The sequence below is a fragment of the Ostrea edulis genome, chromosome 1, assembly GCF_947568905.1.
Source record: "Ostrea edulis chromosome 1, xbOstEdul1.1, whole genome shotgun sequence".
NCBI lineage: Eukaryota > Metazoa > Mollusca > Bivalvia > Ostreida > Ostreidae > Ostrea > Ostrea edulis.
In genome coordinates, this window is record NC_079164.1 from 37435127 (window position 1) to 37461338 (window position 26212).

The following is a 26212-nucleotide window of genomic DNA, read 5'->3' on the forward strand; positions in this document are numbered from 1 at the left end:
CATTTCGACAAATAATGTTTCTTCAGTGATGTGCAACCGAAATGTTTGAAATCCGAAATAACAATGAAGTTTTAGAGCTATTATAGGGAAAAACAGTGTGCCAAAAAAGTGGAGTCAAATTCGTCGAAGGATAAAAGCTATGCGTGAGGGAGATATTCCTTAATTTTGAAATGAATCTCTAAATTTCATAACAGCAATTAAATATACATCCGTATTTTCAAGCTAGTAACGAAGTACTTAGCTACTGGGCTGTCAAGACCCTCGGAGACTAACAGTCCATCAGCAGAGGCCTCGACCCAGGGGTCATAATGTAAAACTTATACGGTACCAATTTTGATGCACCAGATGCGCATTTTGACAAATAATGTCTCTTCAGTGATGCTCAACCGAAATGTTTGAAATCCGAAATAACAATGAAGTTTTAAAGCTATATATCCTTATGATATTGAAGTTTGTTGTTGACCCATTTATCTCACATGATATGCTGATGAGAGGGTTATCGGATATACAGGGTATGATACACAGCAAATTAAAGGACTCGTGTATTATACTAATGTATAAATCAGCATGATTTATATTAAATTATATGAAAAAGGTCAAGATAACGAACAGTGATCAACTTAATAAATCCTGTAAGGAATACAAAATTGAAAGTAGGAAAATACAGACCGTTAGATATACCAGAGGTGGGATCAGGTGTCCAGAAGAGGTACATGTGTAGACATCCCATTCTGACAAATCACACATGTTGTGAATCCACTATCTTGATAAAGGGAAGGGGTAATCCGTAAACAAAATCAGTGTATCATATCGCTATTCACCAAGCGCTTCAGTTGCCTGTTCTGTCGTCAATATGCACTGTTCCATGGACCTTACGTGTATAATGGACACGTTGTTAAGTTTGTAATTTAGTACATCGGTAGGAAAGCACTACAAGAACTCTTAACATGTATTTATTGTGATTTTTTACTAAAAATATTTAATTTACAAATTTCTGCACAAGTTATACAGATCAATCGTCTGCAGTGAACTCTCGACATGGGTAGATACCATGACTAGTCCTCAAGAATTATTTCATTATGTGTTCCAGTATCATGCAGTCCTCGTCTCATTTTCCTTTGTAAATCAGAGGAGATCTAAATAGATTGAAATTTAACAAAATGATTCTTTAGATTGAAAACAAATTGAATACATTTACATAACATTGTTTAAAGTGAACATTGCACAAAATATATGGTCGTTATAATGCTGTAGATTGCAAATGCAGGCTATCACTGTCTGACGAGTTCCACACCGATTGTTAGGCCGTTATTTACAAAATATATTTTGATATGGATTAATCCGTTTACCTGATCAAGATATATAGTGCTCACAGCGGATGTGACCTGTCAACAGTGGATGCAACAAGTCAGTTGTTCTTGATCTAAGACGTTAAGTCAAAAAGATAAACGAATTATAAGGCACTTGTAATTCTTTTGAAATAATTTTAAAGTTAATTGAAACACACTAGTTAAGACTATACAAACCCAAAATAAACAAACGTAGTACATTTCTGCTAATCACAAAAATGTATGAACACCTGTCTTTGTTGTTAAGTGTTCTCATTTTACCTAACATGGTTGTAAATGGGTATATTACATTCTACATTCAGTTCATCTGGCGATGGCGTGCATATACTGTGATTAGGGAAGATGACAGTTGGCACTCTTGTAGGGAAATTTACATGATACACACGATATTTAATCTTCTTCATTGCTACCATCTGTCAAATCTCAATAATGGCAACAAAAAATTTCGTTGTTGAAATGGTGATATCAGACGCTTCTGCTTTACGTAACTAAATAACCAGTCTAGACACGCCAAAAAAAAAAAAAAAACAGTTAAGAGATAATACTATCCCAGGATATAATCATATCTACTCGATTGTAATTACCAGTAGGAAAATATTTCATGTTTATCAAAATTTGTTATTACAACCCTTCTTTACGAAAAGAAAATTGTTGTTGCACACTTTTATTTGAAACTTTTCCATTTTCTTGCACTCTAAAATTGTATTGAACGCAATGCATACCGTCAACAAAATGCAAGTTAGAATTATTAATTGATTTTCATGTTTGTACAAATACAAATGGCCTCGTCAGCAGTGAGAGGGAAATCAATCAATGCAATGTTTAGAATTATTTGACGCAATAACTACACAACCCTAGAACGCAGACTCCACATTAACCAGGTGTTCACCGGTTGGTGCTGAAGTCAAAGATATGTACAAGCACCATTGCTTTACACAAGTTGCTGAGATAGCATTTAAATTTCTGTTCTTCGTGATTTTGCGGGTCTTCCGTTGTTAAGTCATTAAGTTGAATGGTGTTTGTCGTGTTTCATACCAGTTGTTAGACCATTCTTTACATAATGATTTTGACTACGGATTACTCCGTATAGCAGATCACGATATAATGCTTACGGAGGGTGTACCTAGTCAACAGAGGTGCTTACTACTTATACTCTTTAGGAGTTATGAGGTTGATCATTGTTTATTATCATCACCTTTTCTTTTTAGGCACCTGATCCCACCTCTGTAGTGTCCAGAGGTCCGAGTTTGCTCTACTCTTAATTTTGTATTCTTGGTAGGATTTTTGAGGTTGATCACTGTTCATCACCTTCACTTTTTATTCTCTAATTCATTAGGAGCCATGTAACCTACATAGTAAGTAGACATGCGTTTTGCTAGTGTTTTCTTTGATAGCTGTGGTCGTAGTGTTGATTAATAGTTTGAGTTTAGAAAAAGGTTTGGTGTAACATTCTGTGAATGAAAGAATCAAAATTTCTAACAAAAAAATTATATATCTAAATAGTTTACACTTAATTAGTTTATGGTGTTCAGTTTTGTTTCAATAAACAATTCAAATCACAGAGTGTCAAAAATTAAATTTCTAAATCACGAATAGGCAGTTTTTTCACCATACATCATTCAATGTTGAGTGGGGAAAAGCCATGGTTATCTAAGCAGATCGTGATATTACATGTGAAATCTACGATATCGTAAGAAATAGTTTAAAATTGATCAACCTGATGTATCAGATGCTAAACTCTAAACTATATTTAACGACTTCTCTTTATATGAAACTATGATTCACAACTATGATTTATAGGTAACAAAGATATCGTTCGCTGATCATAGAGAGTTAAGCCTAATAACGATTAAAGCTGAATTTACAACGATCATATTCATCATTAAAATATATGTAAATATGTGCAAAACTAATCAATTTGCTATCATCAAAAGCCATCTCTTAAGTAAAATAAGTTAATGATATTCATTACGATAATAATCCCATGATAAAAGTTTTTTTTATTAACGCCTTTTATTTGTCGCAAGGAAATCTAAATGATATGTGGAACATACCCAGCTACAGTGGTATTCAGAGCCATTTACTTAATTTAAAGTTGTGGTAAGCATTTTGTATTGACACCCGTGAATAGTTTCGCTCTAAACTATAATTTGCAATTCTGAAATATACTTACAAACTCGATGGTATAATTTAAATTGTGTAAACTATAGTTTATGAGCTTAAATCATGAGTGTGAATTGTATGTTAGTGTGCTGTTTTTAAGTCCCACTCGAATTTTCACGTACACAGAAATATCACCAGCTATTGGTGGAGTTTAACAGATTTTGACCAATACATGGTAATCAAGGCCGTAAGGGCTATTCATTATGCCAACGCCCGCCGACCATACCAATAAACCTCGTTTTTAAGGCCATGTCCAAAAGACTCGTGCCTTTTACTTGAAAGGCGAAGATAACGAACAGTGATCAATCTCATAACTCCTATCAGGAATACAAAATAAAGAGTTGGGCAAATACATGTTGTTCATGCCTATAATATTTCTTATCAGCAACTTGGGATGTTATGGGCATGAACAACACGTATTAGCCTAACTCTTTATTATGTATTCCCTGTGGGAGTTATAAGGTTGATCATTGTTCTTCATCTTCTCGCCTTTCATTACAGCTTTGATTCTTTACTTTTATAAATCATACTCGATTTGAAATATGGGTATTTGAAAGACTTTTCTGTGTTTTACATTAAATCGATTGCGACATTTGAACAGTTGATGACACTAGTACATGTGGGTAGCACAAGCTGTTGTCATCGCGTAACGGCTGAATATTTCCCCTTGAAAATCAATTTGCAAATAAAACTGTAGATCATAAAGAAATATCAACGAAGTCACAAGAACAATACAGAAAACATGGTGCAATGTGCCAGATGTCCCAGAAAAGACATGGTAAGCAATGACTATGTACTTCCGTGAGTAAACAGATTTCCCGGTGTTGCACATAACATAATGTTTTTGTATAGCATGAGGTAAAGACATGATTACACCAGTTAAATAAAAGGAATAAAAATCTTATTATTTTGACGTCAAAGACTTTATCATGAATTTTACGGCGATAGCGTATTTTGATATTTCATTCACAATGTTTTCGTGGTCTTTAGCGATCAAGTCTTCCAATAGTCTGTTAGAATTCCCATGGGCACGAATTGTGCTCCTTTGTTAGCTGACCTGTTTTTATATTCTTATGAAGCAGAATTTATTGAAAAACTTCTACGTGTGAAGAAAAACTATCTTGCTGTGACCTCTGATACGACATTTAGATATATCGACAATGTTTTATCTATTAACAATAATCATTTTCATTCAAATGACAATTCGATATATCCATGTGAACTCGAAATAAAAGACAACACAGAGTCGTCCACTTCTGCTTTATACTTAGATATTTTATTGAAAATAGATATTAATGGCAAACTAACAACTCAATTTTATGATAAATGGGGTGATTTCATCAACTTCTCCATTATCACCTGCATATGGTGTGTATATATCTCAACTGATTCAATACGCAAGAGCTTGTTAGCGAATGGTCAGTTTTTTAATCGAGACAGGCTACTGACAAACAAGTTGATGTTACAGGGAGTTTTGTTGGACTGACGACGATACAAGCATTGTTTATGGAATGAAAAAACGTTTGGATCCTGCATCGACTAAAAATTTTCATCATGCTAGTGTACTAAACGTCGTTTCTGTAATCTAACTCCACAGGATCGTGGTTCGTACTGTTTTCATCACAATAAAGTATCAGCTATGTAACATGTAAATCAGTTTTTTAAGCGATTGTGATTGGTGGTTGATGAGCGAGGATGTATATACCGAAATAGTGAAGCGCATGTACCCTATGTGAGAGGTTCTGGTGCAAGGATAGGCTTTAAGGTTATTATTGTGAAAATGCATTATTTCTTTCAAAACATGTTCTTGACTCCCGGGTATCATACAACTAAAATGAGTACATAGTAATACTGGTAAGAAAAACCTTTACCAACATTGTGAAATTGGTGGCTTCTGGGTGACATTGATGACCTTAGGGTGAAATTGATAGGTGAAATTGGTGGCCCCCTGGGGTTCTGGGGGTAGGCCAGGGTTTTATGGTTCTTATAATAAAAGTGCATTATTCTTATAGATATCGCGGTCTTGATTCCAGGATATAAAACAATGAAAATATCTTCTGTTTTACTTTTATGCATTGTGAGGAAACAATGTATGTATGATTATAAAAAGCATATAGCTATCTACAGTAGTGACGAAATTGCCTACCACCGGATCAGGAGTTCTTGCTTTAGGGGGATATAAATAGGTAGATAGAGACAATGCATTAAACCTATTGAAACCGTCTACTTTACTTCTCTCTATTGTGAAGAAATAGTGAATTCTTGGTTATAAAGAGTGAAAGATGAAGATAACGAATAGTGATCAATCTCATAACACCTATAAGCAATACAAATAGAGAGATGGGAAAACACGGACCCCTGGATATACTAAAAGTGGGATCAGGTACCTACGATGAGTAAGCATCCCCTATCGAACGGTCACACCCGCCGTGAGCCCTATATCATGATCAGGTAAACAGAGTTATCTGTAGTCAAAATCAGTGTGCCAAGAACGGCCTAACGATCGGTATTAAGCAAGTCAGACAGCATTTGACCCAATGATAGGTTGCATTGGCAAACTAGATCGTTATAGCGACCATAGAATTTACGAGAGGCTGACTTCAAACGAGACTGTTAAAACGCCTGCACCTTCAATTTGTTTGTGAGTAGCCTGCCTCGATTTAAAAACTGACTATACGCAGAACACGCTCTTGCGTATCGAGCCTTCTACCGAATTTGAATATGTGGGTATCCACAGAATTTCTCTGTAAAACGCATTTGAGTAATTTGTACGACTTCTTATAAAATATTTGAATTTTAAATGATGCGGAACAATTTCATTATCACAATAAAATGTATTTAGTTTCTTTGTTATTTTAAGGTCTCTTCGAAAAATTTCAAATGATATTGACCTGTATGTGAACCTAGTTTGAGGGGACTTTGCTTTGATTATATTTCGTGTATATGGGAATACAGTTGAGAGATATAAATACCACATACAGGTATGATAGAATATTGCTACATAAATATGGGAAGTTGACGATGGAGAAGCTGAAATCATCCCGTTTGTCATACAGTTGAGTTGTTAATTTGCCGTTAACATCTATGTTCAATGAAATATCATTAGTACGAGGCAAAATGTTGAAAACTGTGGTATATTTTATTTCGAATTCACTGGAATAATATATGAAATCGGCAGAGAGATCTAAATATCGAGTTGAAAGCACAGCAACAAATTTTCTTCTCATAAAGATTGGAATAAATTCTGCCTCATGGGAATATAAAAGCAGGTCAACTGAAAAAGGAGCATGCCCATGGGAATTCGAACAGATTGTTGGAAGTTTTTATGACTTAATTACCAAAGACTACGAAACGTTGTCAATGAGGAACTCCAGCATCTTTTAATATCAACTTCAGAGTAGAGGCAGAATAGTGTTTAACACATAGTAATTTTTGGATGATTGATAACTACATATTCATAGATGTATTTCCATTTCCCATTTTTGATGAAAAAGTAACTGTCTATGATATCAAAGGTCTGATCGTTTTATCGCGAGGAATGGTCATGTAAAGTGTTGAAAAGTCATATGTTTCAATGTTGATTTGCTAAAAGTTCTTTAGATTTTTTGGAATCTACATTTCATTTGCATAATTTCTGGTATACTAATTTTGAATAACATTTCTTAGATCTTATCATGACGTCAAAATATCCATATGGCATATATCACGATAGGGAGTCAATCTTTCATGCATCAATATTGTAAAAAATCAAATGTTAGAATCATGACGAAAACATCCCTAATTATCCTCGCATTAGAAGTTACACGTCTAGTAATCAACGAATCATTGAATATTATGTTGCAGGTCAGCAGCTAAAAGGTTCTTGATTTAGAAAAGGTTATGATAACAAACTATGATCAATCTCATAAATCCTATAAAAGAATAATATAGTATAAAATTAGAAGTAGGATAAACACCGGGTATATCAGAGGTGGGATCAGGTGCCTAGGAGGACCGGTCACACACCTGTGATCAAGTAAATGGAGTGATACGTAGTCAAAATCAATAAGTAAAACGACCTAACAATTGATATAAAACATGTTAGAGAGCATTCAACCTAATGACAAGCTATATTTGTTCTCATTAGCCATGTACAGTGTGTATTAAAACGAGGCACATTCATATCATTGATCAAACAAAAATGATAAATATTGTTCAATTTAGTTACTTTGACATACCAAAAACGTTCAATAAAGTACATTAGAAAGTGATTTTGTGAAAGCTTACACATTACGGTATATATGGTAATATAATATGGTGTGTCCAAGGGTTCGTGTTTGCCTTAAAACTGTATTCTTTATGAGATTGTGAGATTTATTACTGTTCGTTGTTTTCACTTTCATTGGATAGAAATTTATCTCATGACAGGGTAGAAAAAGGTATTATTCTCTCAACAAGAGCAGAAATGCAGGTGTTCCGCAAGGGTGTGTATTGAGTCCGTTTCTTTTCCTGATTTAGATAACTGAGATAAATGAAAATCAAACATTATTTACAGATGAGACTTCCATTTTTATAGTAAATGCGATTAATATTTCACTTACTAATGGCTTGGGAAAAGTGGCGATAGCAATGGATTATCCCACCTCTGGTGTGTCCAGGGGTCCGTGTTTGCCCAACTATCTATATTGCATTGTTTATAGGAGTTATGAGATTGATCGATGTTCGTTATCTTCACCTTTCATTATTTACTTTAATCGATCTAAAAATGTCAATATATGTTTTTTCTAGATTTAAATGTGCACACACCTATGTATTTCTTTGGATATACACCAAACAAAAAGAAATTCATTGTCACCTTAAACCTTAACTTTATTATATATACTTTATGGAAAAACTTGTCAATAACTAACTATACTGAACATACGGAAATATAAATGAGATAGGGAATCACTAATTAAAATCATTAATAAGAATATCCTTCTTATTCATTCGACCAGTACATGTACTAGGATATGCTAATATGGTATGGGATAATCATACCGAGGAACAGAGTATCTATTGTAACAACACTTAGACGCAACTCCTCAACGCAAAACACGTATAGAGAATTTAGGTGGGAAGTCTTAAGTACAGGACATAAGGATCATAAATCTGCTATAATATACATTTCTAATAATGACGCACCTGAATATTATGTAATCTCAGAAAAATGCCTGCAAATTGAGCAGAGTTACAATTTACACAACGCCAATGTACACCGTGCAGCAATACCTATAGCTATTTCATATTTCGATAGATCTGTATCATGTTCAATTAAATCATGGAAGACTCTAAACACGAAAGTAAAAACTCGAAAAGTAAATTAAACTTCGAGTAATCACATCATCAAAATAACAGCTCTTACAAACCAAAACAAAACTAACATTGATCAATAATGGCAATATTAAATATTGTACATTGGCAACAAATCACTCGTCATCACTCGTACCAAGAGAAGTGATCACATAACTCCAGTGCTGATTTCTTTACATTGGCTTACTATTGACAGGCGCAGCCAATACAAAATTATCCTCTACGCATACAAGGTGATTCAGAAGATGGCACCAAAATACTTGGAGGAGGTGATCACTATTTACCAACCGAATCGTTCCCTAAGATCGGAAAATTCACTGAAATTAGTTAGACCTAGATGTCGAACCTCCACATATGGAAACAGGCGCTTGTATGTGACAGCAGCTACACTCTGGAACTCTCTGCCTGATACCCTCCGCCGTTGTCAGAATTTGAACTTTTTTAAAAAACATTTAAAAACACATCTTTTTAGACTTGCATATTATTAGTATTATAGGTGGTAAAATCTTTATTGTTTCTTTATTATCATTTTAACATGACTTTTTCAAGTGTATAACTGTATATTTATTTCAACTATTGTATTTTATATCATCTGATTGTACGGCGTGGAACTTTTTTCATGCATATCATGTTTTAGATTTTAGTAATTTTACTTCACATTATTGATGTTTTTCTAGCATTGTTTTGATATTATCTGTCTTAATGCTATTATAATTTCCTTTTACTACGTTTATAACATGCTGTATCATTTTTATTGTGTGCAGCGCTTTAGAGTGGTTATTTATAGTCATATAGGGCGCTATATAAATAAATATTATTATTTTAACAAAGAAACAAAAGCACCGATTCAATAACGATCATTATAACCGTCATCTTCTTGAATGACCTAACTGTTTAATGAAGACTCATTCGTTAACATGAAAAGGTGAATATAATGAACAGTGTTCAATTTCATAAGTCCTATAAAGAATACCAAAATCAAGAGTAGGGCAAACACGGACGCCTGGACACACCAGCGTTATGATCATGTGCTTAGAAGGAGTAAGCATCCCCTGTTGACTGGTCACACCCACTGTGAGCCCTATATATTGATCAGGTAAATGAAGTAATTCATAGTCAAAGTTAGTATGTAAAGAGCGACCTAAAATTAATGTGAAACACGTCAGATAGCATTCAACTTAATGACTGGTTGTATATTTACATTACCCACATAATGCAAAACTGTTAAACTATTATAAAAAATAACATACCAATAGACTTTGATATTATCTTATGCTGGTAAATGTTTTTCGATAAGTGGAAGCCTATTACTGTTTGGCGAAATTTAGTTGTGGTTTATTTTTTTACATTGAAATCCCAATATTTTGAACGATTTGCGTGAAACATATATTGATAAAGTGAATAGGGATATCGATGATACAGCTGGGTGTGACGTAAGATTAGTTTGGCGCTTCCTAAAACAACAACCACTAAAGAAAGATAGAAATAGCAGGAAAGTATTCATACATGTACGAAACAGATAGAAAAATCTCCGAACAGCGTAGCAGATGTTGTTGCTAATTACTTCCAAGAAAATTATCAACAAAGTAGCGACAATCGATTTGATGAAACACTCTACAGCAAAAGGCAACATGAATATGAAAATATTAAAGCTCTTACGTGAATTCTGAAGTATTAGAAATTGTACCATCTTTAAAAAACAGAAAAGCCCCAGAAGTACAATTCAGGCTGAACATATCAAGAACTCTGGGAAGAAAACGACGCAGGTTATTTATGATAATGTTATTATATTCATTTGTTTCTTGAAACTTAATCATATATCGTTGCGTTGAAAAAAAATATATCGTTGTACCTATACACAAAGGAAACAGAAAGCAAAAAGTGACCTAAATAGTTTTAGACCAATATTACTTCTATATACAATTTTCAAAGAATTTTTATAAAATCATCTACGAACATATACAATCATTTATTCTCTGTAATGTACATTTTCAGCAACAAGGTTATCAAAAGAGTTTAAGTTTTACTACAGTATCGTTTGTATTACTGAAAATATTATATCACACCATAGAAAACAAACGTAAGGTATACATCGCCTTCTTGGACAGTAGCAAAGGTTTTGACTCGATTGGAGAGAAGGTTTGATGTTTAGACTGTATAAATTAGTAATCAAGGTAGTCTATGGTCCATCATTGATGACTGTCATATTGTTACGCAATTATTATCGGATGTATGTCAAAAATGGTTTTGTGTTGAACAAGGTGCAAAACAAGGAGGGGTTTCATCGCTTTATTTTGAATTCTGTATTATTAAAGGCGAAGATAACGAACAGTGATCAATCTCATAAATCCCATAAGCAATACAAAATAAATAGTTATAAATGACTTGTTAAATTGACTAGTTAAATATGGATATTCTCAATACTTCAATATCAGATCCAACGTTGGTAACTGAAAAAATGAAGATAACAAACAGTGTTCAATTACATGCTCCTATAAGGAATACAAAATTAAAAGTTGGGCAACAACGGACTCCTGGACACATCAGAAGTGGGACTAGGTGCCTAAGACTAAGCATCCCCTGCTGTCGACCGGTCACATACGCCGTGAGTCCTATATCTTGATGAGGTAAACAAGGTAATCCCCAGTCCATATGAGTGTGTAAAGAACGGCCCAACAAATGGTGTGAAACACGTCAACATTCAACCCAATGACAGGTGGCAAACGTAATCGTTATAACGACTATAGAATTTGCGAAAATTTGACTTTAAACGAGACTGTTGGAACACCTGTAACATCAACTTGTTACATAGCTTTATCAAGTCTTTCACCCCTAGGGTTACAAGTGTAGTCTACAAATATGCAGGTAAATTATGTTTGATGTTTAACGCCGAAAATAAAGCGTTATTATATTTAGAGACCATTTCAAAAAAGTATTCAACAACTATGCATAGGATGTTGGTGACGACATCATTCCAATTTCTGCAGTTATGTTCATCTTGGTGTACAACAGACAACAAACTTACAGTCTTTATCAAACACTACCCCTGTTTGCAAATAGAGAAGGAAATCGAAACAAAAATGTTCTGAAAACGTCATCCAAGAACATCAGTAAATATTAATAAAAAGGTAGTCTTTCCTTCTTATCACGTGGCTGTGAATTATGGATCAATTTGACACAAACCATTAGACCATTTTAAACCGATTTCAACATCTTATGGCAAAAGATATGTAAAACTTCAACAAATCAACGAGGTCAGCTATATGTCAAAGGATACTTGGTCTACAACCAATACAATCGGAAATAGACAAATGAAAGTTGTTCTTTTTAGGAATACTCTGCAACATGGAAAATTATCTCCTCCCGAAACAAGTCTTTACCACACGTCTATCCGAGTACATTGATAACAACCAAAGGACAAAATTTAAATTCGTCAGTGATATCAGTCGTACTACTCAAACATATTTCTTAGAAGGTTTCATCAAAATATACATCAATTTCAAATAATAGTTTTCCAAAAATATTGTTAAACAAGCTGTCAATTACTATTACAATACCGCATGAAAAGATATAATTAACAGTAATTCTGATTTTACCGATTTCAAGTTTCTGCAGTCTGCTGTACATTTAGCACTGCAATGTACACATTTACTCTCATCTACATAAATGGAATTGGCTACATCGCTAATATGTGGACTCTTGTACCGATACAGCATATCGAACAGTGCATTAATTGTTCCTACCGTTTACAAATGCTTTCCAAAATGGCATAGCATACTCCTCCTAGGCACCTGATCCCACCTCTGGTGTGTCCAGGGGTCCGTGTTTGCCAAACTCTCTATTTTTTATTGCTTATAGGAGTTACAAGATTGATCACTGTTCGTTATCTTCACCTTTCATAAAGCACTCACAAATCTTTGTCATGTAAACAAGGCTTCATATACGGAGATCTTATCACACACGTGAATACAATTTTTACATATCTGTTTTAAAGGGTACCCATGACCATGTATTTAAACAAAAGGAGTATCTGTTAAAATGTTATTCTTTTGTAATGTCCAGTATTGCCACTTACAATGACAATGTTTTTTTCACAAACACGTCATATAAAGTAAACACTCTATATTGTTAAAGTATGCATTAAGGTAGCTATTGATAGCTAGCCCCCCAAAAAACGCTCATTGAATTTTTTTCAATTTTATTTATTATAACATTTTGACTTTATCCTAAAACATATCAAAAAATCAACAAAAGTAATCAGGTTAATTTTCGAGGAAAGCGAGATTGAAATCCCCTCTTTTGCAGCCCAAAAAGGCAAAAAATACCAAAATTGAGCAAATTAACAAAGAAGCCAATAAAAATTTTATGGACACCAGAAATATTGTTTGTCATATATAGTTATGTAAATTAAACACAAACAGATAAAAAATCAACATTGATTAGAAATTCAAAAAGCATCTAAGGAAAACTTTGGGATGATTCGACTTGGCAATTGGCCAAATTTACCCTAAATATGGCGTTTCTCAAATACTATCAGGCATACATTTTCTGACAACAACAAAATTCTGCTCATAAAATTTCTGATTTTATTTCAATTTTACAATAAGTCAAGTAGTATCTAAAATATTGAATAGAAAAAAATATACCAAATGAGGTTTAATCTGAAACTATGTCAGATTTTGTAACCCTACCCCCTCCCTTCTAGAAATGAATTTTAAGAGATACAGTCAGCAGAGATAAACTATTGACCTTAAATGATTAAGCATTCCCAAATTACCACATTGAGCATTCAAACTCACAATACTAGAAGTTTCTATGAGCCATTTAAGAATGATATATAGTGTGTGCTATTGCAGTTGACCTTTTCGCACTCACAATGATTGCCTAAATATTTAGTTATTTTTCATACAATTTCTTGTAATAACTGGACCAAATCTATTACCTACACATATTTTTTGATAGAAATTTATATCACTATACAGTATAATACACCAAATATGTTTAAATAACCATTTCATATTTCAATAAATAATTAATATCAATGGAAAGAGACCCATGGACTGCCCATGGATCACTACATGCAAGTCCATCTGAGTCATCTTGCCTTCACAGATAGGTGAGTCTTTCATAAGTTTAAGATTTTTAATTGTAGTTTCACAATGAACCAAAAACTCACTATTGGATAACTGAGAATGCATGTACATGTATATTGCATTAACTAACTGTAGTTTTCCCCAGGTGAAGGTCTATGTTCACTGTATGTATAATGGGGGGTGGGGGGTGGGTGGGGGGGGGGTGAATTAGTTCCATTATGAAACTTTTCTAAAAATTTGATATACATTAATGTATCAATGATGTATGTTTCAACTAAATTTTGAATTACAAGGAAAATTCAAACACATTGATTGAAGTTATAAAATTGATATTCTATCATGTGCACATTTTTTACTAATATATCTAAGAAAGAATAATCAACATTAAAATTTCCTTTCATCTCTGCAATATTATTGTCTTTCAAAAGGCATGTACATGTAATACACGAGTACATGTACTTGTTTTCCCTCAAATTCACAATTTAGTTTAAAGTATGTTGTACAACATCCACTGCTCTGAGCTCATATAAGTGAATTAATGTTTTTCATCCAAGTCCCAAATTTTGCAGTAGTTCTTTAATCTTCGGAACTTGATCAAACATTTTTAAATTTGTGGAGTTGTGGGGGTCCAGGGGATATGTCATCATCACTGTAAATGGAGTACCTGTTCAAAATATAGATAAATATATTTAAATATAGCAAAAAAGATGAATATCTGATATACTCAGAATTATCTTTACAAATGTTTATCAAAAGAAAATATAGTACCTCTCTTGCTGTTATACTTGTTGACTCGAAATCCACATCAACCTGCTCTGGTCCTATCTAACCTCCCTTGGTCCTCAGGCTGATGCCTAGAAAAAAGATCATCATAATTGATATTTGCACAGTTAGATCTATATTATACCATTGAGTAATTAGTTTGCGTCAGACAATGTGAATTTTAAAATTGTGTCTCAACACATATTCAGTGAAAATTTAAATACTGATGTTTCAAAATTATAAATTGCAATATGAGATGACATGTATATATGTTTTCATAAACTGCCATAGACATCATATCTGTTTTATTTACAAAATGTGGGTCAAGAGAAGGGCATACGTGTAGTATACATATCTTACTTATACATACAGTGCATACATTTGCCTATGAGAGGGCATATGCAGACTTGTGATTAATTTACATTATTTTTAAAAAGGTTTTGCCAACCTACATGTTTGTGTGAAACACGAAACCTCAGGTTTGATATATTTCTTAGGTCACTGAAATTTCAAAGTAATAGTATATGTATACATACTATAGTCTAGGGAATTATAATTCAACACATGCCCCCCCCCCCTCCACTTTCTATCCGGTTCCCTCATACCCCTAGATAGTAGGTATATACAGACATTTGTTTTTCATCACTTTTATACATGTGGTTCAAGGTATGTTATTTTCGTAACGGTTATTTTCATAACGATATTTTCTTAATAAAAGAGTTGTGAGAGCCCATGTTTACAAATGTGGTATACATTTACATGAAATCCGTTCGTTTACAATCACATGCACAGGTGGGAGTTATATTTTAAGCACACATGGAATACATATATACATACAAAATAATACATCTATTGTATGTCGCGTCGTGTGTTTAAACTTACAGATATTATTATAAATCGCGTTGTGAAATAACAGAGGAAATGTGAGTTGAACTTTTGAATACAAATTTATGGCATTTTTTTCACTCACCAAACGAAACTATGATTTCGTTGACCAAGTTGAATACATCCACCAACTTCCTCTTCTTGCAAGAAACTTTGTTTAGCCTCTCAATGACTGTATAAACAGTATTAATCTCGCAGCATGATGCACTCGGACATTACGATGCATCAATCAACTGCAACTTTGTTTACGTAGCGCATCTGGTGGTTGGTTTAACATTTCGATTAGCAAAAAGTTTCACACAGATGAAACATTTGATCTACCATTATTACTGATATTGACGTATACTTATGTGGTATGTGCATATTTTCTCTAGGCGAGTACGAGTCAGTCACAGCAACAAACCACTTTCGGAACCCCTTTTTTGTTTTTCGACTATTCTATGACGGAGTAAGGAATTCCGGAAAATGAATTCACGTGAAAATACACAATTTTTACTGATCACGTGGTTGCTATCCGTCGCTACCTTAATGTATATTGTACAATCACAATAACTTTATATACATTTATTTTTTTTTAACAATGTAAATATGTTGTATCAATTACCTTTTTTCAATAATCTCCGAAAGGAGGAAATAAAGATTGAAAAGAGAGTAATAATTCGTACCTTGGTCTCAGGAGAAAACTTTGATTGGCGTAACTTACTTGTAAATCAGTCTATTTATTGTATCAAATATTTCTTATTTCAAATCGATTAACGTTGTTAAAGTACTGTAAATTTAGAAAGCATCATAGTAGATTTTTTGTCACTATGTTTACGAGGTTTCCGGATAATAGAACCATCAATGATCATTGTAATGATAAGGCTGGTCTACTATGTAAAAACGTAAATTGCAAAATGTTATAAAGGAAACAAAATTGCGAGTAGGGCAAACAGGAACCTCTGGACATACTAGAAGTGAGATCATGTGCATAGGAGAAGTCAATATCCCCAGTTGACGAATCATACCCACTGTGAGACATATATTTCAATCTGTATACAGAGTAATCCTTAGTCAAAATCAATATAACAATTGTTACGAAACATGACAAAATTTCAACCTGATACAAGGTTTACAGAGAACTCATAAATGCGATCATTATAACAGCGATAAAATTTGCGAAATGCTGACTTTAAACAAGACTGTTGAATCCCGGTAAAATTAAATTATTTGTCAGTAGCCTTGTCTCGGTATGAAATTTTACGATATGCAGACCATGCTCTCACGTATCGAATCAGTTGGGAGACATAACCACTATATCCAGGTGAAAATGGGACATTGCTACATATATATGAGAAGTTGACGATAGAGAAGCTGAAGTCATCCCATTTGTCATAAAATTGACTTGCCGTATATGAAGTAGAAGTGGGGGACACCTTCACTGTCAGTTATACGAATTACTCCATTTTAAAGCGCCCTGATTTCTACCCCTGTTACGTGTAACAAACTGTGGAAATATAAGTTTCCATTATATGTATATTAGAATCAGCAAACAGTTCGTAATTTAATATGTGTTAAATCTCGCTGCTGTATCATAAAAATCCTCGAGGAAAACTGGTGTACTGTTGTAATCAAATCAGTGTCTTTGGATACAGTATCATTATGTTTTATGATGTGACCGTTGAGATAAGCGAAGAACCTTTTAAAACATCTTGCAACACGACTTAGACATTTGATCAGCCCATCCATTTAACACGGGAAAAATAACATAGTTGATGTAAATAGTGTTATGTAAATCCTTTCTATGATGATTCCGGTAAGCTTGTATGCAATCGAGGATCCTATTCATTTAACACGGGAAAAATAACATAGTTGATGTAAATAGTGTTATGTAAATTCTTTCTATGATGATTCCGGTAAGCTTGTATCGAGGAGGATGCGAAAAATTGGAGTATCGTGTATCTTGACTTCACATATTTCAAAGCACGTTTTAATCTGTAGAAGAGCTTAAGGGATACTTGCAACACACCATCTGTGATTCGATATGTTTTCAAAAGCAGCAGAAACTTACACAGTTTATTGAGTGTTCTTGAAACAAATTTTGGGCGAGTAAAACACGATAGTTTAATAGTGACGGCGGCGATATTTTTTCAGAGCGCTTTGGGTAATCATGGTATTTTTTCACCTGATGAAGAGCAATTTGCGTGGCCACATGTGTAATCATTGGAGCGAGCTTGTTGTGTCACTTATTTTTATTATCTTATCATCAATGTTAACTATGCAAATAAATATCTATTTCATTTGTTGAATTATAAAATCCTTGATTGGCTGTGGTTCAGTAAATGAGTCGTAAAATAATGAATGGGTGTCAATGTAGCGAATGCAGTGAGATGGTGGACGAGAGGGAAAAGGACATCAGTACAATATCAAATCAAGTTGTGTATGTACGATGTCGACGCCACAACTTTCAAAATTCTCAACGTGTCTAAAACAACAAATCAGTGAACATCAGTTTAATGGAAAAAAATATCACAAATTCAATCGTTGAATTCTGCACAATCCATGAATATTTAACCCCTGAAAATATCGATCTGAGAAGAAAAAGCTACTAGCCTCCCTGAGCTCAACTTATCTATTAATTTATCTCGATTATTCGTCCAAAGGCTACGAATAGCCGTGATATCTACTGAATATTGTGTTTTTGTTGTTGAAGATGAAAAAGAACTTAATACATTGTCAGAATGGGTTAAAAGCATAAGAGGAATATTACAATCCCGCATTAGACACATGAAAACAAAAGTATGTAACATCTATCCCTCTGTGTTTAGTAAACCAGAAGTGATAAAAGAATTAGATAGGTTATATGAGGATTGTGGTTTGGTTCCCGCTGACAACATTGTCTTTGTTTGTAAGGCTCATTATTACAACTGTATTTTAAACGAACTTGGCATTCATTCCACTTTTGGTAATCATACTTCAGTTTTATCCCAGTCACGGCAGGTGTGTCCGGTCAATAGGGAATGGTTACTCCTCCTAGGCACCTGATATCACCTCTGGTGTGTCCAGGGGTCCGTGTTTGCCCAACTATCTATTTTGTATTGCTTATAGGAGTTATGAGATTGATCACTGTTCGTTATTTTCACCTTGCAGTCAATGGGTCGAATGAATATGAGTTACCGTACCTATACGGGATTCCTGAACTACATAAAACCTCCTACAAACAAAGATACATTATTGGATCCAGTAAGTGCTCTACCAAGCCCCTATCTTTGCTCCTCACGAAAATATCAACAGCTGTGAAGGAGAAACTTCAAACGGACTGTGCGACTACATATGTTAGAAGTGGTGTTAATCAAATGTGGATTCTAAAACATTCTAAAGAACGTTTAGTAAACTTGAAATCGCAGACTTTTTTCCCAAACGAATAACATTGAAACCTATGACTTTTCAACACTATACACGACCATTCCTCACGATAAATTAAAGACTAGACTTTTTGACATCATAGACAGTTACTTCTTCAGCAAAAACGGAAAAAGGAAATATTCATATCTAGTGATCAGTCATTCAAAAACTTTCTTTGTTAAACACCAGTCTGATTCCACGCACAAGTATTCTGAAGTTGAAATAAAAGATATGCTAGAGTTCCTCATTGACAATATATTCGTGGTCTTTGGTTATCCAGTCTTCCAACAGTCTGTTGGAATTCTCATGGGCACGAATTGTGCATCTTTGTTAGCTGACCTGTTTCTATAATCATATGAAGCAGAAGTTATTCAAAAACTTCTACGTGAGAAGAAAAAAAACTCTCGCTGTGGCCTTAAATTCGACATTTAGATATATCGATGACGTTTTGTCTATTTACAATAATAACTTTCATTCATATGTCGATTTGATATATCCCTGTGAGCTCGAAATAAAGGACACCACAGAGTCGTCCACTTCTGCTTCATACATAGATATTTTATTGAAAGTAGACATTAACGGGAAACTGACAACTCAACTGTATGACAAACGAGATGATTTCAGCTTCTCCATCGTCAACTTCCCATATTTATGTAGCAATATTCCATTATCGCCTGCATATGGTGTTTATATATCTCAACTGATTCGATATGCAAGAGCTTGTTCTGAGTAAAGTCAGTTTTTGAATCGAGGTAAGCTGTTGATAAAGAAGTTGATGGTACAGGGGTTTCAACAGTCTCGATTGAAGTCAGCATTTCGCAAATCTATTGACGTTATAACGATCTAGTTCGTCAATACAACCTATCATTGGGTCAAATGCTGTCTGATGCTTTTCATACCGATTGTTAAGCCGTTCTTGGCACACTGATTTTGACTGCGGAAAACTCCGTTTACCTGACCAGGATATAGGGCTCACGGTGGGTGTGACCGGTCAACAGGGGATGCTTACTCCTCCTAGGCACCTGATCCCACCTCTGGTGTGTCTAGGGGTCCGTGTTTGCCCAACTATCTATTTTGTATTCCTTGTAGGAGTTATGAGATTGAAAACTGTTCGTTATATTAACCTTGCATTATTCATATTAGATGATTCTTGATTTAAAAAAAGTAATCAGAGCTCGACGTTTGAATATATTGTTCGTGTAGTGTTTTTTTTAAAGCAGGATTCATATTTACTGCCTTTGACGTTGAAACAAGAGTGCTTATACATATGAAAAAGAACGTCTTGTCAAAATGGATTACGAGTAAAAGAGAAAGTTTAACATTTCGTAGGAACAGTGGTCAATCTCATAATTCCTATAAGCAATACAAAATAGAGAGTGTGGGCAAACACAGACCCATCGATATACCAGAGGTGGGATCAGGTGCCTTGTAGGAGTGAGCATCCCTTGTAGACCGGTCACACCCGCCGTGAGCCCTATATCAGTGTGCCAAGAACGGCATAACAATCATCTATTTGAATTGTTTGCTAAACTAAGAGTGATTAAAGGTGAAAATAACGAACAGTGACCAATCTCATAAATCCCATAAGCAATACAAAGAGATAGTTGGGCAAACAGGGACCCCTGGACACAACAGAGGTGGGATCAAGTGCCTAGGAGGAGTAAGCATCTCCTGTCGACCGGTCACACCAGACGTGAGCCCTATATCTTGGTCAGTTAAACGGAGTTATCCGTAGTCAGAATCAGTCTGCCATGAACGGTCTAACAATCGGTATGAAACACGTCAGATAGTATTTGACCCAATGATAGGTAATATTGGCAAACTAAATCGTTATAACGATCATAGAATTTGCGAAATGCTGACTTTAAACGAGACTGTTGAAACCCCAGTACCATCAACTTGTTTGTCAGTAGTTTACTTCGATTTAAAAACTGACTTAGGTAAAGAATTACGTAATTTATAAGTGGAAAATGTTCTGTTTCCAGTTGACAAAGATTCTACAAAGATAGTCTTTGATATTCAATGCTCATTATTACAACTGCAATTTAGATAAAAATAGCCTTTGATTCCACATTTGACAGTACAATTTAAACTAAAAGTATTAAATAAGTAATATGAAATTATAAGAGTTTCCATTGCCTCGTTTAAAGTAAGCTTTTCGCAAAGTCTATGGCTTTTATAATGATCATATTTGCAAATACAATTTCTCTTTATGCGGAATGCTGTATGACGTGTTTCATCTCTATCTTTAGGTCGATTTTGTTCAGATTTCAACACATTTGATATCCCAGTCAATGGAACGAATGGATTTGAATAACATCATATATAGAGGGTGTCTTAACTACACAAACTCCTTACAAACAGGGATACATTGCAGAATAAAATAACTGTTCTCTCAAGTCCCCATCTTTACTCATCAGGGAAAATATCAATTGCTGTAAAAGGAAAAACTTCCGACGTATTATAACATATGCAAGAAATGGGTGGAAATCAAATGTGAATTCTCAAAAATTCGAAGGACTTTTCTATGGCTTTTCAACACTTTATGCAATCATTCTTCACGCTAAATTACAGACCAGATTGTTTTGCATCGAAGACAGCTGTTTCGTCAATAAAAATGGAACACATTAATATCGATATCTTGTGGTCAGTCATCCAAATATTCTTTTTTAAACAACAGTCTGATCCTACGCACAAGTACTCTGAAGTTGATATCAAAAGATGTTGGAGTCCCACAACTTTAAATCGAGGTTACTGACAAATATGTTTAAGTTACAGGGTTTTCAACAGTCGTATTTAAAGTCTACATTTCGAAAAAGGTATGGTAGTTATAATGACCTAATTTGCAAATACAAGCAACCACTATATCGAATGCTGTTTGACGTGTTTCATATCAACTGTTAGGTCGTTCCTTATATACTGATTTTGACTACGGATTACTCCGTTTGCTTGATCAAGATATATGTCTTAAGGTGGATGTGACCGGACTATAGGAGGTCAAAGGGGACCATTAAAATTCGAGATCCTTTTTTTAAGTTTTTGTAAGACAACAAAGTGAAATAAAGTTTTCTTTATAACCAGTTGGAATTTTGAATTTACATGGAATACAGTGGCTTGAATGAGTTGATTTTAGATTATAGGAAATAATTAGACAATCGAAGATGATAAATCGAATTTGTTGAAGTTAACGTCAGTAGTTTGGAATCCAGAAATCAGGTAGAAACACAATCAAGTTAAACAAAAATTGAATCAAACAGCAAGTGGTGAAAAAGTGTTGGAAAAGTGCTTGGAATCTTTCTTTTAGATTTGAATTAACCAATTGTACTTGTTTCTTTTACTTTCTGAATACTGACATTGACCTCCAGCTGAAAGTATCAGAGCGGAATATTTATATTCTCCGTTCGTTTATACAATTCATGTTGTTGACATACGTTCATTTCTCCAAAAATACGCAAACGTTAGGCCGTCTGTTAGCCCATTTTGTACCTCAGATTCTAACTAAATTTATATGGGCATGAATTGTGCTCTTTTGCTAGCTGACCTGTTTTATATCCTTATGAAGCAGAGTTTATTTAAATGCTTCAACATAAGAAATAAATCTCTACCTGATGCTTTCAACTTGATGTTTAGATATATGAACGATGTTTTATTTATTAACAATAATCATTTTCTGTCATATGTCAATTCGATATATCCCTGTGAATGCGAGATAAAAAACACCACAGAGTCCTTCACAACTACTTCGTACTTGTATATTTTATTGAAAATGAATATTAACGGCAAACTAACAACTCAACTTTATGACAAACGGGATGATTTCAGCTTCTCCATCTTCAACTTCCCATATTCATGTACCAATCAACCATTATCACTTGCATATGGTGTTTATATCTCTCAACTGATTCGATACACAAGAGCTCGTTCTGCGTATGATAAGTTTTTAAATCGAGACAGATTACTGAAAAGCAAAGTGGTGTTACAGGGGATTCAACAGTATCGTTTAAAGTCAGCATTTTGCAAATTATGAGGTCGTTATAATGACCCAGTTTGCCAATTCAAACTATCATTTGGGTAAAATGCTGTCTGACGCGTTTCATACCGATTGTTATGCCGTTTTGGGCACACCGATTTTGACTACGGATTACTCCATTTACATGATCAAGACATAAGGCTTATGGTGTGTGTGACCGGTCGACAGAGGATACTTACTCCTCCAAGACACCTGATCCCACCTCTCTGGTACATGTATGTCCATGGATCTGTGTTTGTCCAAGTCTTTATTTTGTATTCCTTATAGGAGTTATGTTATATCTTTCATAATTAAAGCTAAAGACATGACATGCAGGGACGGAAGTGTTCTGGTGATGCCCTTGTTTTTGACGTCATGGATTACGTCATTGCATTTGGAACTCAAAGTGTGTAAATTTGAAGCAGTATATGATTTTTGCAGCTGAGATAAGATACAAGGATTCATACCTTCAGGGTTTCTAAAGCGAATGTATCTGACGATGGAAAACTAAAATTTCGTCACGATATAAGACTTGGGAGAAAATCGCTACCTTATTGAACCATTCCTCTTCTTAAATTGATGTGAAAGTCTCCGCATTTGAATTAAGATATGCTTTCAGCAGGATATTGTATGTTTGTTGTTGTGTCTCAAAGATCTTATAAGAAAGCCAGTTTTAAATTTTCAAATCGCAATCAAGTCACGTGTCAGTACACAGACTGAAATTTCAATCGATCTTCTGATCATTATGAACGAAACGAGTATCGAAAAAGTTTGCGCTCTAGCGCTGTGGAACCAAAACCTATACCAAGTGTAATTGAAATGTATTTTGAACATGAGTAAGTGAAGAATCCGAACAGTTATTAATTTCATAAATCCTATAAAGAATACAAAATTGATAATAGGGCAAACACGGAACTCTGGGTACACCAGAAGTGGGATCAGGTGAGTAAGAGGAGCAAGTACAGTGTATCCCTTATTGACCGCTGACATACGTCATGAACCCTATAAAACAAAGTTATTTGTAGTCATAAACAGACAAAATGTACACGTATAAATCTATAATTATTTAGCAATAGTAGCCATGAACCAAGATACTGAAACTTAGCTCAAGCTGACATTTATTTTTGGAAATCTGCGCTGTGTAGACACACTTAAATGGGAGAATTCGCGGAAACTTACACGAGGTAATTCGAGAATACTTACATGGGGCGATTCGCAGTCGCTTACATGGGGCTACCTCTTTTAACTTTAATCCGTAGAAAAAGAGACTTAGTCATGAACTACTGTGGTGTATCAGTCTGAGCGGATTTAAGACAGCAGTTTTTCTATTTCAGTATTCCGACCAAAGTTCGTTGTATGAAAGGTGAAGTTAACGAACAGTGATCAATCTCATAATTCCTACAAGCAATACAAAATAGATAGTTGGGCAAACACGGACCCCTGGACACACCAGAGGTGGGATCAGGTGCCTAGGAGGAGTAAGCATCCCCTGTATGTGTCTCTCGTCTTAGTAATGTGCAATACACCCTCCCCAATGCCCTGTTTGTATTCCTTCTGCATTCTGAAGCATAAAATTCCTGTCGACATTTTTCGTAATTAAACACACATTTGTATAATACTATGATAAATCATCCCACCATTTTTTCCTTATCACTTCACTAACCGACCTCAGATTTTGTTAAAATCCTTTAAAAGGGTGCGGAAAAAATGTGGATTTTCAGAAGCCATGGAACAATCAAAGGACATGTAATTTGAATGCATCTCTTGGAGTTTTGGTTTCGACACCCCTCCCTCGGTTCTAACGCCTATAACTTGATCAACAGAATTAAAAATTCAGAAAGAATATAGCACTTTAAAACAACAACGGATGATAATTCTAGCTTTAAGTTCAGTTATGGTTGTCCTAATGTATATCTTATTAATATGTAACTTCATGTATAAATTAATCCTTAAAACTTCAATAGTTCCAATTCAATTCCCCGTGATTGTGCGTACTTCATTTAGTATAAATATATAAATAAAAAAGATATCAGTTTCCTTGAAATCAATAAATGCATTGCCGTTTTGTGGTATTTTTATTAGCAAAAATTTAATTTGCGAATGTTTGATTGCTTACGTGTACGTGGAGGAGACAGTTACATACTTTTTCTTCTACCCATAGCGAAAGTTGCTGGTTGAAGTCAATCAATGTTCATGATTATTCATTTAAACTTCTCAATTGCGAAAGAGGAAACAATGGTCTTTGAAAACACCACCTTTTATTACAAAATACAAGAATTAGAACATAAATGTCTATATTCATGTGCATGTTACCTTCCAATTCAATTTCTATAATACACTGTACATACTAAGTATACAATGGATGTTGAAATAAGTCAATATTATTATGAACGTAATGTAACTTGAACTTATTTTCGTAGCTATCAAATTTTTTTAATTGCTTCTAAATATACAATATTTTTGTGAAGAATATATTTATCGTGAAAATCGTGTTTTGCATTTACCGGGTCTATCGTGAAAATCTTTTATCCTATCGTATCGTGTGTGTATCCTATCGTGTCGTACGTGCATCCTATCATATCCTATATCATACATGTAGCAATCATTATGTCAAGAATAACGTTGCGAATACTGTATCGTCATTGTCGTATCAATACATGCAATAATTGAAACATGCTAGAGGGACGTAAAACAATATACCGGTATCAATTATTTATCCGTTTATGATAATGCCATTCTCTGTGCACATGTTGGCCAAATTTAGTTTAAATCAAACTACGTATGTAGTCACACTCTCCATAAAGAGCCACATTAACTCTGAATAAAAATCCAACGAATGAATATGACTTGGATTCGTGAAAGACTGCCATTAACACACAATCTATATTCATGTTTGCTGAATAAATTAATATCATGTAACGTTTTCTTAATTAATCTATATGATGGAATAATTTATTAATTTTATCAGTTTCGGCAAACATACTGGTCAACGTCGAAGTAATTTACATTTCTACTATTGTTCAAAACAAAGAAAATATTTGCTATTCGTACGTTAATGTTTGAAAGTATCCCAGACATTAAATGTTTTGGTACATATCTTTTAAGAGATATCACAGAGGGTTTATCTTTTGGAAAGAGCTGTAGATGAAAAATTGTTGTGTTTGGGGTTATCGTTTTTCCATTATTTTTCCCCGTAAAATAAGAATTTAATCGCGGAATCAATAAATGCATGCGAA

At 34.3% G+C, this 26212-nt stretch overlaps 2 long non-coding RNA genes across 3 annotated transcripts; both read right to left on the reverse strand.

Annotated features, from left to right (window-relative positions):
• Nucleotides 1-938: 938 nt before the first annotated feature.
• On the reverse strand, nucleotides 939-25199 carry LOC125657701 (uncharacterized). 2 transcript variants are annotated; one of them, XR_007363434.2, is made up of 3 exons: nucleotides 25093-25199; nucleotides 1350-1423; nucleotides 939-1136 (listed from the first exon to the last, which is right to left on the reverse strand). It is a non-coding gene; the product is annotated as an uncharacterized LOC125657701 (long non-coding RNA). The 2 variants fall into 2 exon arrangements; XR_007363433.2 differs by lacking the exon at nucleotides 25093-25199 and adding an exon at nucleotides 1527-1862.
• On the reverse strand, nucleotides 13416-15989 carry LOC130049803 (uncharacterized). The gene is made up of 3 exons (XR_008798149.1): nucleotides 15669-15989; nucleotides 14705-14790; nucleotides 13416-14600 (listed from the first exon to the last, which is right to left on the reverse strand). It is a non-coding gene; the product is annotated as an uncharacterized LOC130049803 (long non-coding RNA).
• Nucleotides 25200-26212: the final 1013 nt, after the last annotated feature.